Source organism: Dipteris shenzhenensis, chromosome 13, assembly GCF_047967505.1.
Source record: "Dipteris shenzhenensis isolate YYH24624 ecotype China chromosome 13, Dip_SZ_1.0, whole genome shotgun sequence".
NCBI lineage: Eukaryota > Viridiplantae > Streptophyta > Polypodiopsida > Gleicheniales > Dipteridaceae > Dipteris > Dipteris shenzhenensis.
In genome coordinates, this window is record NC_141608.1 from 16,815,142 (window position 1) to 16,830,765 (window position 15,624).

Consider the following 15,624-nt stretch of genomic DNA (forward strand, 5'->3'; position numbering starts at 1 on the left):
AAAATTTGATCGATTTGAAAGAAGCTAGCAAGATTTGGTTGCACGGCCAAATCTCTCCAGACCCTAGTGCTTTGAAAGAAGCCCACAAGATTTGGCCATAAGGCCAAATCTCCCCAAACTTTGGTGCTTTGAAAGAAGTCCATAAGATTTGGCCACACATCCAAACCTCCCCTTCTGGTGCTTTAAAAGCCCATAAAATTTGGCCGCATGGCCAAATCTCCCTAGACCCTGGTGCTTTCTCAAATCTACCACTATGTCTGCTGTTATTTCTCGATTCTATTTCAGATATGTTTATCGATAATGTGTTTTGTCTAACATTAAACATTATAAAGATGATAGTTTGTATATTGCTTGGATTTTTTACAGGAAAGACACAAATGTGAAGAAGGTTGAGAAAGTTCTAAGTGGATTTGGAGAAAAAAGGCATACCTTGGTACTTTGACAAATATAGTATTGAGGGAGCACAGTTGACACGAGTTCACTTATTTGTTTTGTTACCTAATAAAAGTGCATACACTTGTGTTGGATCGGTACATCAAATCACAGAAGATGTGGTTGGAAAAGAGGGAGATATTGTATTGTTAATCATTATAAATCAAAATAAGAAATTTCTCTTGGATCCCAGTGATTATGAAGCATCTTGTATGAAGTCCGATGTAGATGACAACATGCACTCAAGAGGCTAGATAAGTGTTGAATCAATTGATGGAAATGAAATTGATAAAGTGACAATAATCATTGAATCATATCGCAAAGTTTCAGCAACATTAAAGAAGCGCAAGAGTGGGGAAGATAGTGGGGAAGGAACAAAGAAAGGAAAGTCAACTATGGTTCAAGCACCAGGTGGTAGTAGAGAAGGGGCAAAGAAAGGAAAGCTAACTCTAATTGATGTACCACAAGAAAGAACACCTCTAGAGGGTATGCTAGCAGTTGTGGAAAGAAGCAGTGGTAGTGAATTGGAGCCAAGTGGAAAGGTCATAGGAAAAAAAGGGCAAAAGAAACCATTAGGTTTGGTGGAATATGAAAATACTACCCATTCAAGTTGCATGCAACATTTCCAGTTCCAATTGCAAGATGTCAAAAAGCTCCTCCAAGCTATGTATATAGAGGGTTGAACAAAGAGCATTTGGAGAAGCTTGCTACAGACTTCAGTTATAACTCTAGGCCTCCTATTACTGTAGCGGATTTAATGCCTTTCAATTCTAAAACAAAACAACCTCTAGAAAGGGTAGATAAAAAGGATTTAACCAAGTGCCACTACTGGATACTATCTAGACAACATTCAATATATGCTGCTAAAATATTCACATCTAATGATGATAATAGCACGGCCCAAAGAAAGAACTACTACTACACCCGCCAGGTGAGGATTGTAGTGAATTGTCCCACACGCTTTTGTGTGGAGATATCAAAGATGGAAAACCTGGAGTCTCAAAATATCTTGAGACAATCTCCATACATTGATATACTTAAGCAGGTGAGGGGACAATGGATTCTCTTTAACAGACCCAAGAAAGCACAACAAGGGCTTCCAAAAGGACATCCACATCGTGAGAATTGGGATGTAAGTACAAATTTTAATTATAATCATTTTTTACAAGAATGCTTTCTTAATTATTGCATTCTAATGGATTCATATATTTTGCAGGATTTCATTAACACTGGCAAGGTAACATTGGGCAATAGCTTTGCCACGAAGGATGTACATATGATAACCACAAGCGATGCCATTTATGATGGTTGGATCTCCATCCTTGAGGATTACATTGAAGGCAAATATTCGCAAGATGGAAAATGCCATAGGCAACCCACAGTCTCAATGTTTAGATGCTTGCGTGGATTGAGTGATGATCAAATTGGTCAAATTCAAAATGATATTAAGGAAGGTAGAGTAGTCATAGCTAACTGATGCCATGATTCTTGATATTGAAGGATGAGCTATGTAGATCAAGAGAGATGCTGCACTACAAGAAGAACTTTATATGTTTATATCGGCATAACTGCCTTCTTTAATGTTAAAAAATTTGGATGAGTGCAGATTACATTTTAAAATTACTCCAGAATTGTATCATCGGATTCGTGGTTGCTCTAATTCATGGTTAAAAGTGAAGCTTCAACAGGGCAAGGAAACTCCACCGTTGCCTAATGCTGCAAAGGGGTATCTGAGGTGGATTATGGGACAAAGTGAAGGTTCAAGTCATGGACCAAATTCCACCTGGCCTTGGAAGTTCTACACAATCAGTTCAAACATGGAAGGAATGGAATTTATACATAATGTGTACCAAGAGCCAATGGCAATAGGGGTTGCTTTTTTGGATGTAATGTATGGACCAAGTAGAAGTAGAAATTGGAATGAGGATCGCTTTGAGTGTTTGTTGAAAAGCTTGATGACAATCGCTTCTCCCCTAGTGCAATTCCTTCTTGTGGTGTTCTTGACCATGGATCATGTATCATGTTTGAAGAATGCATTAAATAAGACATGCGAACAATATAAAATACACTTTGGTTGCCTTAATTTTGAATATTTGTCATTGGATCTATGGATGGCTTAATTGCCTATGTACTGGTAAGCAAGGAAAGCATTTCAATGATATTGAGCGCTCATTGAGCGCTATACCAATGCACAATGTAAGCCATCAATATATGTTGCAGATGAAAAATATGAAAAATCAAGTGGTAGAAGAATCAGGTGATGAGGATGATGATGACGAGGATGATGATGATGAATTTGACATTGAATTGTCCTTGAAAAGAAAACGTTCAAGTATCATGAAAGACATGATCATGGGTTTCTGTCGAGAAGATGAGTATGTATTGGACTTGTTCTCTGAGGGGCTTGCTGCAATAGAGTCTCTTTCTTGTAAGAGGTGTGTTGTTTCAGTTGTTGATACTTATGAGGAGTTGGCAAAGGTGGAAAGTATCTGTTACACGTATTCTTACAATAATCATGAAATTTGACAATGGGTTGGCTTGCAAGAACCAATATTGGCAATAGAGGGGGTACCAAAAGAAGATGATACAACTGAAGGTGGAGGGGATAAAGAAATTGATACCACACCAGGACAAAAAGAGCTTCAATCCATCAATGAAGAGCAGCATGAGCATTTACAAAAGCATGCTTCAAAGTTTTGGAAAACAGAAGAGGAAGCAACAGGTCCTTGAAATTGTCCTTTTATATGGTGTTCATGTTTTCCATATGTTATCTTGCTATATTCTCCATATGATGTATTAATTTCATTCCAAGGATCTTTTAATATTACTTGGAAATTTCTTCTATCTCATTGCCATAATTCAAACATTCATATTTATTCATGAATATATTTAATTTTTTATATTTCATGAAAAGATGTGTTTGCATGTTGTAATACCTTCGAAGTGTGATACACATACAAATTTATTTATGAGTTCATAAATGTTAAAAAGTGTGTTGAGTCTTGATCATGATGAATGAATTAGTTTGAATTGTTGTTTCTATCCTTATTCACTTCATATGAATGCTCAAATATGCTTTGGCCGCTTGGCCAAATCTTTTCTTAGTGGGAACACTCGGGCAATGCTAGATAATGTTGGACTCCACTCTATCTATTATGCAAAGGTTTTTGGCATTGTAAGGATATGTAGTTTTGGGGACTAAAATAACTTGAAAGGGTATAGATTCAACAACTTTAGGGGCTATACTATGCATATGAGCATGAATGCTTTCTTTTTATTAGTACCAATTTTGTTTTGAAAAAGAAAAACATGAATGCTTTCACACAAAAAAATTTCATTGAGAGCACACAACCTAAAGTTTGACAATTTGGTTTTCCAACTCAATCTTTAGTTTGTTTCTATTTATGAATTTCATTTCCTTGTTTATCAACAGATCTTGGCCATCTCACATCGCTAGAAGCATTGCCTGTACATGTGACACCTGATCCAATGATTCATTATGTGCCTAATTTGAACACTAGCATGCAAGTTCCAAGCTCAACATGGTTGATTGAAAATGTTGAGGATGCAATGTCTGGAGTTAATGTTCCATTAACAAATGTGGATGCAAGCTTAGAAGGTAAAGGAGAAGATGCAATGTCATTGTATGAAGCCAAGGTGCAGGAAGAAATCTTAGAAGGTAAAGGAGAAGACATAATGTCACCCTTAGAAATAATGTCAAAAGAGGTGATAACAAAAATAAGACTAGCAGTGATAATAGATTTGAAAGGGTTATTGCTCGAGCGTTGTTTTTTGAAGTCAAGCAAACATATGAGCTTGCACAATGGGAAGCATTGGCTTGTTCTCCGTCCTGGTTGTTTAGAGTTTCTACAATGGTTGTCGATCACTGCCATGTTGGCATTTGGTCCACTGGAGGAGAAAAGGGCATGGTGCAACACATGTTGGACACTTTGGAGCATCATGTTAACAGAAAGTTACATTTCTTCATGGTTTGGGGTGCGATGGCATGCCACAAGCATACAAAGAGTAGAATCATTCGACCAGATAGGATGAATGTGGAAGCAGAGTTTAAACCATTAATGAGAGTGTGGTGTTGTTTTAAAGAGGAATGCAAACCAGCAAGAACAGTGTTCATTGACATTTCGCCTTACACGGGTTGTGTTAATCCAACAAAAAATTGCATTTTCCCTACAAAATTTGATATAGATTGTGGTGATTCTATTTTGCTTCATGAGTTATTGCCGTACCTATAGATGCTAGATGATGTAGTAGATGTGCACAGTGCCATCTCTTCTAACAGATTTGGTCAAGCTCCAATTGTTGAAGGGCATGATATGTTCTATTATTTTCAACTAGTGATCCTTGAATTCAAAGAAAAAAACAAAGAAGTGCTCGAAAGGATGAATGTCGAATCTCATATGTCTACTCGTAGTTCAAAAAAAGACACAGAGAAAGGTATTGCTTCACCTATAACCAAAACTAGAGTGAGAGGGACTTGTCCTACTACAAGAAGTATGGTGCATGCTCAACATGTAACATTGAATGAAGAGGAATAATGCATGCTAGGAAAAATTACCAAAATGGGGCCGTTAAAAGATAGTGAGGCAAAACGCTTCGCTATGGTTCTTGGATGCAAGGAAAGGGGAATCATTGCTGATGCTGCAAGGGCATTCTTAGCCAACTTGATTCAATTTTATTGCATAGACAACCCTTAGTAAATCTGGGTGATCTTGTTAATTAGAGTTGCAAACACAAATGCTCAGCCAAAACATTTGTACCTACATTCTGATTTATATTTGGGCACTATTTGGTTAGATTCAATTTGCAAAACATTATGTTTCAATTTGTTGTGAAAGAATTAATAGAGCTTGATTTAGTACCTTGTGCAAAAAATGCTCTGTGCTTTGTGATGTGAGTTTGTATTCCTCCACTAAAAGAATGATTCTTTGATTTTAAACATATGATAGGTGTTGCAGATTGTCCTGAAAAGTTGAAGAGCTATCTTATTACAAATTTTGATCCTGCATCCAATGGTTTATGGAAACATGAATTGCCCATACCCATTGAGCATGTGTTTGAAATGAATGGCATCCATTATGAAGTAAAGAAATCAACAATACCTAGGGCAGGATATGGTCGTTTTGTACATACGAGCATCAAGAAGAAACAAGATTTGATGGTATATAATGGTCCAAAGTATGATTATGATACTTGGAGATCTCTCCTCAATTTTTTCCCAAGGATGAAGACTTATGGAATGTTTGAAGATGCATTCATTGAGCCATTGACAGATGTGAAATGTATTGTGGGAGATCTATTGTATGGAAACATTGCTGGATATATAAATAGCTCAATGTATTATAAAGAAAGAAAAAACGTTAGATTTGTATACATCCCTAAGCTACCACCTTGGGCTCAAAAGTCACAAGGAGATTTGAGTGCCCATGGCTACATTACTGTGCAAACCATATAGGATATCTCCTTCGGAGATGAGCTACTTTGTGAGTATGAATACTAGTATGGAATTGTTAATGATTGTGTTAAACGATGTGGTGCAAAATTTAGTTGCAAAATTGGCTATGTGTCAATGGTTTTGATTATATTTAGCACAAGAAAGCAATTTAAAAAATGGTTTTTATCAAGACCATGTCTCTGAGTTTCATGAGCTCTATTGTGATGGAGAGTTTCACGAGCTCTATTGTGATGGAACGGTGTTTTTGAACACCACATTTATATGATGGATGTCAAAGCTCTACCATAATCCTATTGCATATGTCAATACTGCAATTTATCAACATAGAAACATATGCATTTGGCATTAATTTGATACATCTAATATACCAAATAAAAATTGACAGTTGTTGCAAGTTTAATTTTGTTTTTGAACACCACATTTATATCATGGATATCAAAGCTCTATAACAATCCTATTGCATATATCAATATTGCAATTTAATTTACTCCAATGACTCTTCCTAATGCAACATCTATAAATTGGCTTTTGTTTGTGGTTTTGATGTATATGAAACAACAAACATCTTTCTTTCACTAGCAAATCAACAAATGTTTTGGCCATGTGGCCATGTTCACATCTATTAAGGCCTTTTACCATAGCAACATACGGAAGCTTGTTGCTTGGGTTCTAGGAATTGGGAAAGTATTGTGCATGGTCTAGTCTCCCCTAACATAATTGAAACTTGGGTCCTCAATGGAGCTAATGTTTCAATAAAAAACATCAAATTTTACTTCTGAAGTGACGATATTTTATTTCGTGGGAATTGGGATTTCCAAATTCTCTAATATAGTGTTTCCATAGTATGTGCCTTTTTATGATGGGTACGATACTTTTTGAACACATTAATATTGTTTACTTTAAGTCTTTTGTAAATTATAATACTCACATCGGACACCATTTGCATGGGTGGGCATGCTTACTTTCTTCTTTTCCACCGTGTCTCATAACTGGTATAAAAAAATATGCATCTACTTTCTCCCATCATATGTGCCTTTATCCAATGGGTATGATACTTGTACATGCCTTTGTAATATTGACTTTAGGGCTTGTGAAAAGATTTATGACTATATGATATCATTCGCATGGTTAAGCAAGCATTTCTCATACCTGAGTATCAAAAAGTGTGCATCTGCTTGAATTGTAGATGCCTTTGTATGACGGGTATAATGATTTGGAAAGAACTTAATATTGTTCATTTTAAGGCCTATTTAGAGTTTCATATCCTTAGACACCATTTGCATGGTTGGGCATGCTTAATTTCTTGTCTTCCATGCATCTCATATTTGAGCATTAAAAAATACACATCTGCTTGCTCCCATCGTATGTGCCTTTATATGATGGGTATCATACTTTGCACACACCTGAATATTATCTACTTTAAGTGTTTTGCACAGTATCATACCCATTAGATACCATTAGCATGGGTGGGCATGGTTATTTTCTTGTTCTCCACCGCGTCTCATACCTGAGTATCAAAAAGCGGCTTTCTCCCATCGTACGTGCCTTTTTTTGATGGGTATGATACTTCTCACACCCCTTAATATTATTAACTTTAAACCTATGAAAAGTATCATGCTCATTTGATATCATTTTCATGGTTGAACATGCATATTTTCTTGTTTTCCACACCATTTGCATCATTGGGCACATTGCATATTTTCTTATTTTTCATCACGTCTCATTTGTGGCACACCTCCAAAACCACTACTCAAAACCAAGTCAAGGCCCAAAAAATTCAGAAATCATGCCTAAGAATCCATGAATCTTAGGAAAGCTCCCTATTTTATTAGTATATACTGATTTTAGATCCCATTTCCATCAGCGTGTTATCCACCGGTATGCATGGACATCAGACTCAATTTTTGTCGATACATAACGATGTGTAAGTGTTTATATATACTAACACAAAGGTTTTGGTATGTACCGACGATTTTTTTGGAAAAAAAAACTGATTCCGACCATGCTTTTCTCTCCAAAGATGCCTCACACTCCATTTCACTCATCTCGCCAATTTTTCCTCCATTCAATGTCATTTTCCATCTGTACAAACAAAGCTCCCTTTCCACCTCCCACCTCTCCATCCTCCCCACAAATCTCTCTCTCCACCTCCAGGTACTCCAATGAACCTCTTTCTCCCTTTCTTTCAAGGTATGTGTTGAAAGTTCATGCTTTCTAAGTTATTATTTTCCTATGTTTTCCTCTACTTTCCCTCAAGTTACACTCTACTTTCCCACTACTTTCCCTCAACTTATACTCTAATTTCCATCTAGTTTCCCTTTCTTTTTTCTCTAAGAAGAAGCATAGGGAATAGCAAGATATAGTAAAGAACCATAAAGTTTTGCTTCACCCACTAGTTTTTTTAAAAATCTAGTTTCCTTTCTTTTTCCTCTAAAAAGAAGCATAAGGAATAGCAAGATATAGTAAGGAACCATAAGCTTTTGTTTCACCTACTAGTTTTTTTTTTAAATGAGGTGTTTGCTTTACTTAATAGGGGAGCCAGTCAAAACCTCCCTCTTTAGCACCGAGATCATCTTTTATTCTTCATTTTCCAGTATGGAACTTCTACTTTTCTCTCTTTTTATTTCATTTTTATGTTGCAATGGCCATTTGACACTGCCTTAACTACTAGCAAATGTGATGGGCATAGGACCCTTAGCTTCCTTTCTCTATTTTCTTTCTTTTCCTCTCTTTCCTCTTCCTCTCTTTCTCTCTTTTTTCTCTCTTTCTTCTCTTTCTCTCTCTCTTTTCCTCTCTTTCCCTCTCATTTCTCTCTTCCTCTCTTTCTTCTCTTTCTCTTTATCTCTTTTCTCTCTTTCTTTCTTCCTCTCTTCCTCTTTCTCTCTGTTTTGCTCTTTCTTCTCTTCCTCTTTTATCTCTTTCTTTCTTTTCTCTTCCTCTCTTTCCCTCTCCTTCATCTCTTCCTGTTCCTCTCTTTTCTATGTTCCTCTTTTATCTCTTTTCCTCTCTTTCCTCTTCCTCTCTTTCTCTCTCACTCTCCCTCTTTTTCTCTCTTCGTCTCACTCTTCCCTCAAGGAGTTCACCTCACAAAATTTTAATGTACCACGTGCATTCAAAAGGAGGGGTATTGTAACTTTTTGAAAAAAATTAACAGAATTACATTAACAGGGGGTTTTTTTTATTTAACTCTAGAAAATAAATCACTTAGTTCATAAGTAAAGAGGGGTATTTTTATTAGGGGGAAAATTTTAGTTCAGGGGTTTTTTAAATACCCCTTGAACGCACGTGATACATCACGTTTCTTAGTAGTGCACCCCCCCACACTCTTCCTCTCTTTCTCTCTTGCTCTTCCTCTATTTTTCTTGCTTATCCTCTCTCTTCTCTCTCCCACTTTCTCTCTTTCTCTCTTCCTCTCTTTTCTCTCTTCCTCCTCTTCCACTTTCTCTCTTTCTCTCTCGCTCTTCCTCTCTTTCCCTCTTTCTTCCTTTCTTTTCTGTCTTCCTCTTTGTCTCTTTGTCTCTTCCTCTCTTTTCCTCTCTTTCTCTCTTACTTTAGGTACTACTGGAACTAGACTCTAGAGTACTTCAACCATATCATTGAGGGGGGATTGGTAGAGATATCTAGTGTTATAGGCCATAAGTCAACTATGTGGTTGACCCGTACTTGGGAACTATTTATACCAAGTACTTGTATTGTTTCATTTGAACATTTTCATTGTAGTTCACTTTTGTTCACTTCTTGTTCTCTTGTGTTCACAAATCTTCTCCATTCTTTTGTGTGTGTGTGTGTGTGTGTGTGTGTGTGTGAGAGAGAGAGAGAGAGAGAGAGAGAGAGGAAGAGAGGGAGAGAGAGAAAACGGGGGATGAGGGCTTAGGACATTGCTCCAAAGGGAGGGAATTTGAGAACGAGAGAGAGAGAAGGGGGGGGACTACCAGAGTGTAGACAACAGGTTGCTATTAGAAATGAGATAAAGAGAGAGGGGGAAGGGATAAGATTACTTTCTCCCTTGCTTCAATTAGTTCTAAATATTTTTTAAAAAGGAGGACATAATGATAATTGGTAAAAGCTACATTAAGGAGGACTTTTAAGAAATTGCAACTTGCAAGTTTAAAGCAACCCACAATCATCAAATCCTTCTAATAGTAGGAAATCTCTTAGAATAAATCATCATTTGTAACCTCATTCTCTAAATCACTATTAAAATAAGGGCCCAAATTAGAAACATGAGGAATGCAACTAGAAACTAGAGTGAACCGAATGGGAGCCATTGGAATAGAAAGTAGTGCCGAATACCACTTGGTGTGCTATGTTTAACTTTCATAAAAGCTAAAAGTTATACTAGTTATGTTAGTACTTGCTCCACATGTAGATTATTTCTTTACATAGAATTGTTTGTGGTACTTTTCTAAAGTGAAGAGTGGCTTTACCTCCTTGAGTCATGAGCTTAGACAAAATCATGGGGTAGATGTGAAAAGTTATAAGGGTAGGAATTAGAGGAGAGTCCGAGTGTCTCCAACTCCCATGATACTACTAGGTCATGAATGGATGAAAAAAAGAAAGGCATCAATTGGAGGAGAGTGGATGAGGCCTAGAATACTAAGTCATCATGGGTGTTGTAAATGTGATTATTTATCATATCAATAAAATTATTTCAAGGTAACATATGCATGAAAGCATGATACTTTTTTTTGTATCAAAAGTTAAACTGTTTTTCTCCTAAGCGATGCTCTATAGATTGATAGTGAAATTTGAGGTATGTCTCTAGCTATCAACTTTCATATTAAATTTAGGATGAAGTTATTGCTCAAAGATGTGTAATGCAAGGTATTGCTTATAATTTAATATTAACATATAGTGCTTTCACATTATCATGATATTTATTATTGGTAAATTTTGAATTGTGGTTTTTTGCTCAAGGTGAGACACTCTCCAAGGCATGCAAGCCTGTGAGAAAATCCAATGCTTCTTTGTTTTTCAAATTGGTCTTTAAATGAGGCTTGTTGTAGGGAAAGTAGATCTTTTTGTCAAACTCTTACTTGCTTGAAGGGTGTTATGTATACTTTCTTCTTTTCATGTGGCTCTCATCAGTCATAGATTCCCTCTTCTTTCTTGCAGAAACACTCACACCACTTGCTCTCATGGTATGTTTGTGAAGGGGAATAAATGAAAGCCTTAGCTCACCTATGCATGTGTAATATATCATGCTTTGACATTAATTATTGGATGAATGTTGAGCTATAGAACAAGGAGAAGGCACTAGTGCCATTATCCCCATGGGCTTGTGGAGATTGGCACCATTGCCATTCTCCCTGTGGGATTTTGGAGATCAAAATCAGTGCCGTTCTCCATGTGAAGTGTTGGGGATTGGTAGTCCTCCAGAACCCAACGGGAAGAATGGCACTGATGCCATTCACATGAGGATGTGGAGAATGTCACTAGTACCATTCTACCTATGGGATTGTGAAGGTTGGCTCCATTGCCAATCTCCATCACCGCACATAGAGAATGGCATGGGTTTTGACCTCTACAATCCCATGGAAAGAAAGAATGATGATGGTGCCATTCTTCCCACGAGGTTATGAAGGGGTGGTTGAGATTGGCAATAAATCTCCACAACCCCATGGGGAGAATGGTACTTGTGCCAATCTCCATCACCCCTTGGGGAGAATGGCACTGGTTCCAATATCCACAACCCCATTAGTTCCAATCTCCATCACCCCTTGGGGAGAAATGGCACTAGTTCCAATCTCCATGGCATCGTGGGATTGCAGAGAATGACACCAGTGCCCTTCTCCATGTGGGGTGATGAAGATCGGCAATGGTGCCAACTTCTACATCCCCATAGGGATAATGGCATTCTAGTGGTAATAATCTCCCTCAGGGGGGTCACTATGTGTAAGCCCCTATATATCACGTGCATTCAAGGCCTATTTGTAAAACCCATTATTTGTAAATTAATCATGAGTAAAATGCACCCCTTTTCTATTCAATCTGTCAATACACCCTTTACATGACACCCTTCTGTATGTGAAAAGTGTGTAAAAAGGGGATTTAAAAAACTCTTTCTCTTGAACCCATGTGCTATACTTACATATTTATGAGTCCCCCCCCCCCCCCCAGGATATCCACAGATCCATGGGAGTAGTAAAAACCTCCACAACTTCATGGAGAGAATGACATTGTACCATTCTCCATAACGTCATATGAGTTTGTGGAGAATTGCATTAGTGCCATTCTCCCCATGGGATTGTGTAGATTGGCACCAATACAAATCTCCACAACCCCACATGGAGAATGACATTGGTTCTCACATGGAGAATTTCAGTGGTGCCATCCTCCACAACGTCAAATGAGGTCGTGGAGAATGGGACCAGTGTCATTCTTCCCATGGAATTGTGGAGATTGGCACTAGTGTCATTCTCCTTCGCAAATTCAAAATCATGGCAGTGATACTAGTGCCAATCTTGAGAACCTCATAAATTTGAAAGGAAAATTTGTCTGAGTCCAAATTTAAATTCAAAGTTTCTCTAGAGTTAAAATTAGAAATTCAAATTGAAAATTCAAAGGGATATTTCTATGGCATTAAAATTTGCACGCTCCCTCAAAAATTTGAAAGGAAAATTTCTCTAAAGGTAAAATTTAGATTTGAAATTTCTCAATAGTTAAAATGAGGTTGTAGGAAATGGCACGAGTGCCATTTTGCTGATTCTATGAGGTTGTGATTGCAATGGCCAGAACGGTAGTAGTGTCATCTTCCCATTGCAAGTGGAGAATGGTACTAAATCCATTCTCTCCATTGGAAGTAGAGAATGGCAATAGCCACAACCTCACATGCCATTCGCTCCATTGGAAGTGGAGAATGGCAATATCCACAACCTCATGTGACGTTTGGATATCGAGCCATCCTTAAATGCAACCTAATCTATAGGCCATTCCTCTAGAGTGATGCTACAATTCATCCATGCACCCTTCAATGTGAGGGTTTTAACATTGAGCCATCCTCAAATGTGATATAATCTATATGCCATGTCTCTAGAGTTGGAATAGATGTTTTAACCATGTCACTATTCAAAATTTTCAACTATGGTATAATATCTTTGATATATTATTTTCACCCAACTCTTCAAAGTTCATCAATGCGCTCTTCAATATGAGGGTTGTAACCTCAAGCCATGCTCAAATATGATATGATCTATATGCCATGCCTCTAGAGTTATGGAGAGTGGTGAACTTTCACATACTTGAGTGGGACATTCAATCATAGGTTGGCATATCTGAAAGAGAACCCATAAGTAGAACCACTGCTAGAGGGGCTTTCTGATACGAATTGAGCACCCCCCCCTCCCCCACATCTACTTTAGGATACACACCATGCTGAATGCTCATTGTATGTCTTGCTCTGGCAAGAAGCAAGCAATTACATCATTGTCTAAAGTAGAGACTAAGTATATATCTCTTGTACGATGTGCATGTGAATAGATTTGGAGACTCTTGGTACAGTCTAGATGGTGCTACCATGATATTTTGTTATAACCACTATGTCAGTGCCATGGCAAAGAATCCAAAATATCACGAGAGACTAGAGCGCATTGTATTTGCTATTATTTCATACGACACAGATGGAGGAAGAAAGTGTTCACCTACTTCATTGTTTCTTCGAGGATCAAGTGGTAGATTTATTCACAAAATCCTTTCCTTGTCACAAGGTTGAAAGTTCAAATCCTGCTTATTCTTTATGACATAGAGACCATCCAATTATGGGAGAGTATTGAAGTAGGGGTTATTGGGCTGGGCATATCCATGCACAAATGGTGTTACATATGTTCATATGTTGTATATAAGGATAGATGGATAGGAGGATAGAGGAATCTAGAAGGATCCTAAGTCCTGGTGTGAATAGTCCTTATAAACTTAGGACAGCCCACATTACGATTTAGTCTCAAGGGTTCACTATGTATTAACCTTATATATCAAAGGCCTATTTGTAAAACCTGTTATCTAGTAAATTTCCCGAACAACACACATCCTTTTTCTATTTAATATGTGAATAACCCCCCTTTATATGATACTCTTCTATATGTAGACAATGTGTAAAAAGAGGACTTACCCTCTATTGAACCCACATGCTATTCTTACACATTTATGAGTGACCCTCCCAAGGATTCATTATATATTGTGTTATGTTAATCCTTTTGGTATGATAGTATACATTTTGTATAGTGAGTTGTGTGTGTTCTCTAGACTCATCCTCTTTGCTACATGCATTGAGTATTCATTCTTCTTCAAATTATCATCCATAGCTCCTTTGATCACACTCTATAATTCCCTCCCCTCCCTCGCTTTCTCCCTCCCTTTCGTTGATGGCCTGCTAGTGAGTCATCCCTTCGCCTGCTCCTCTTTATCTTACTCCCCAAAGTAAGATATTATTGGTTGCATGCCATTGTTTTGGCTCCCCTCGCTAAAAGATATCAAGTTTGATTATGGGAGACTTGGGTTCTTTGGAATTTTAGGACAGAAAAAACGTGTCATTAAGGGGAGCTGGGCATTCACAGTTTGAGCTCTGGGCATTTACATTTCAGACGTAAAGGTCTGCAGTCGACCGAGGACGAATCTCCACCGTCCGTTTGGGACTCTTTCAAAGGCGGAATATCCTAACGACACCTACCAAAACTCTTAATCACACCTACAAACTCGTAACAACAATCTACTCATGAGCCACGTGTCTGTCCACAAACCCCTCCTGTCGACCCTCCAAGCCGGGGAATAATCCGGCGTCGGCGATTCCGGGCTGGAAACTACATGTTGCTGGGGCATATTCTCAAACATCTTCCTTGCATCATCTAGGCTTCCACACCTCAAGCATGCATCTGTCTGGATTTAGGTAGGGCTGCCTGGTTAGCATACGCAGAAGGATACAGATATATGTTACCTGATAGCCCTTCCTGAATCATGTCACTGGAGCGTTGAAGCGCTTCCTAGCTGTGATCATGACTTGAATGTGGAGAACCCATTCGCTATTGCATGTTGGCAAATAATGTCAATGCTTCCTCCAGTGCTCCACACTTCTCATACATCTGTAAAACAAGAATCCCTGGAGATGCACTTCGCTCAAGGTCCGTTTTCATCATGTAATCAATGCACGAGCTCAGGGCATTTGCATTGCCAAACCACTTTAGGAGAGACGAGCAAGATTCAGCATTTGGGGCCGCAGGAAGGAGATCTTTCATTGAGAGTCACCTTCGATGATTCCCAAAAAGGTTGGCGAAAAAATTGGTCGTTCAGCTGAGGGTGGCATGCTGTGAGCTGCATACCAGGCACTTCCATGAAGTCATGCGAAGAGGACATCTGTAGTCCTCGAATCAAATGTTCTAGTTGTGGCGAAGATGTCACGAATGGGAAGCTTTCTGCAATGGATTTCACTTTGATTCATGCCAAGTCAGAGGGGTGCCAAAGGCGCAATGGAAGAGGGAGACGAGATTATATAATCGGTGGCATGCGCAAGTAGAACCATTCATTTTCGAACTAGAGACACCCGCTTTGCATGAATCCAAGGGAATTGGCTTGACAATAGTTCGTGAGCTTGCGAGTCACGTAATGGGGAATGATCCGGGGGAGCTGGAAAGAGCCCGGAACCCTCACGGACTACGTCCAGCGTGGCGAAACCAACGAGGCCTTCCAACTTTTTAACCTAATGGCATCATGCCCAACAAGCTTACATT